Below are 2862 nucleotides of genomic sequence, written 5' to 3'. Positions count from 1 at the left end.
ATGTCCTCTATCATTCTGGGTGTTACAAGTTGGAAAAACTGCCTCATCTTTTCCTTTGTTGCAACATAGTCAAAAGGAAAAGTGGTGCAGATGTCCATGGGTTTGAATAAGAAGGAATGGAGTAATGAAATTACTCTTTGGTGGAGTAATTTCAGCATCGTGATGGGGCAAAAGATGAATTTCAGCGGTTTAAATAGTAAATAGGAGGAGAATAGGTCATATTGTTTTGGAAATTTCTAGTAACTGTGAAGAGAAGTGAAAAAGGCTGTATGTAACTAAGGGAAACAAGGAGTCAAGAGTACATAATTTTTTTTTTAAGATGAGAGAGATTTACTTATGGTTAAATATATTGCAAGAAAGCCAGAAGACAGGGAGAGAAGAGTTATAGCAAAAGAAGAGAATAATTCACATAGTGATTTGTAAGGAATGTGTATATGTGTGTGGGGGATGGGGAGTGGGGGGTGGTGGAGAGACAGAAAGGCAAGAGGTAGCTGAAACCCACACCACAGGTTAACCCTGAGGGAGGGACATCTTTTCCATTGTATTCAGAAAGCATGCTTGTATGTATGATGGCCGACAGTTCAAAGAGTTCCTGCTTAGTACCCCCTTTTATTCACATTTGTGTGTGTGTGTGTCTAATAAGAAATGAGGCCACTGCTAATAATCTTGGAAGAGAAATAATGTATTAAAAGTGGACAATTTTAAAATAGACTGTGTTTAAGAAATGGGGAGGAGGCTACTAGCAGCATGTAAGTTTGCTGAGTTCCTAGTTCATGTTGGTTACCTGGGGTATATGTAGCATGGAACTCCATAGATGCATCCTTTAGTTCAGCAATGTTCAGGAACCTAAGCTAATACAAAGAAGTTGGACTGCTGGACTGCTTCATAATAGTGATTTTTCTTTTTCCTTTTTTTTTTTTTTTTTGGACGAAGTTCTGCTCTTGTTGCCCAGGCTGGAGTGCAGTGGCATGACCTCGGCTCACTGCAACCTCTGCCTCCTGGGTTCAAGTCTCAGCATCAGCCACTGGAATAGCTGGGATTACAGGAGCCTGGCACCACACCCAGCTAATTTTTTGTATTTGTAGTAGAGACCGGGTTTCACCATGTTGGCGAGGCTGGTCTCAAACTCCTGACCTCAGGTGATCCATCCTCCTCGGCCTCCCAAAGTGCTGGGATTATAGGCGTGAGCCATCACACCCGGTCCATAACAGTGATTTTTCAAGTCAATGTGGCAGAAAATAAGAAGAAAATCTGAAGCTGTTAGTAAGGTTGATTGAAATGACAGACCCTGTTGCATAAGCTGGACACAGAAAGAAATAAAACGAGGAGGCTGACAGATAAAGTACATGAATGGGAGTTTTCAGACTGAGGATCTCAACAAGAGTATAGAATTCAGTTACTCAGTCAGTCATGGATAAGGCACCAGAAAGGGAAGAGAAGATTCTAGATAGAGAATAGCAGATTTAATACAAGATCTTAAAGCTGAATGGTTCCTAGGTACAGCAAAGCCTGAGAATATGTAACTAAAGTTGGGTGGACAGAAGGTGCAATTGGGACCAATGAGGTCAAGGTTTGGAATGGTCATCAGAGCAGACATAGGAATTACTCAGTATATGGCTTGAGTGGAAATGGAGAGGAAGAGTCAAGTATGGTAGGAGGAAGAAAAGTGAGAAAAGCAAGAGGAACAATGCATCGAGGTTATTACAGGCAGATAGAACACCTACGCAAGGCCACAGACACCCAGAAGAAGGCAGCAAGTTTCAGACCCGCAAGTGCTGCTGCCTGGAGCACAGGGAAGGGGAGAAGGGGAGCAAAGAGAGGGAGGCTGCAGAGATCTTGGATTTTCATTTTACATAAAGGGACTTACGAAGGTATTTTCTCAACAGATAAATAGACAAATAGCTACATGTTTACAAACATACTTGTCCAAACTTTATGGATTTAAGTAGCAGGTTATATGACAGCAGATATGTGAAAAGGCATTGTCATTACATCTGAATTGAAAAAGTCATCGAAAACTTAAATAGTGGCTATTAAAGCTTCCAAAATTTGCTATATCCAGAAACATTCTAGAACTAGAAACTTGATGAGAAGGTGACTTTAAAATGAATAAAGATGTTTGCAGCAGGAAATAAAAATAAAATAAAAGAGCTGCTGGTAGAGAGAGACAGAGTCGGTCCATAATTAATATGAACATCAATCTTTTTGAATGTCAAGATGAAAGCCTATTCTTGCTGAAATAATTTGATTCACTGTCTCTTAAAATAGCATACAAGGGGAGAGAAAGAAGCATGGCAAGGAAAAGGTTTGTGAAAACAATAGTACCTAGTTTCTTCCCTTGTTTCCTTTGGTGTGCAAAGTCCTAGAAGAGGGAAAGTTCTTTTATGTTAGATGCTGGGTCAGTCTGCTCCTGGTGCCACCCTCTGGGAAAAGCAGGTGCTGGTTTGAGCAGTTGAGATAGCCTCAGAGAACAGGAAGTTCCTTGATCAATGTGTATTAGAAAGGAAGTCATGTTCCAGAGGTATTTCAGCCTGAAGTGCAATCTTTCCTCATCATGCAACCTAGAATTGTCCCTGAAAAATGCTGACATTGTGTTTCACATAACATCAGTATGATACATTGCATAATACAGCATTGCAATTAACTTTACTAAGGGGCTGCTGTGGGTCAGGCATGTGCTTTATACATGTCACTTCCTTTAGTCGTTACATCCGCCCTATGTGGAAGACATAATCCCTATTTGGAGAGAGGAAAACTTGGAAAGGTTAAGTGATAAATAATGTATCTTAGAGGTAAGCTGCTGTCTCTGTGGCTGCCCACCCTGTGATCTTTCCACCATGTCACACTGCCTTCCAAACAAGA

The sequence above is a fragment of the Mandrillus leucophaeus genome, unplaced genomic scaffold, assembly GCF_000951045.1.
Source record: "Mandrillus leucophaeus isolate KB7577 unplaced genomic scaffold, Mleu.le_1.0 Scaffold122, whole genome shotgun sequence".
Taxonomy (NCBI): Eukaryota; Metazoa; Chordata; class Mammalia; order Primates; family Cercopithecidae; genus Mandrillus; species Mandrillus leucophaeus.
The sequence above is the reverse complement of the archived record's forward strand: the minus strand, read 5'-3'. Positions refer to the sequence as shown.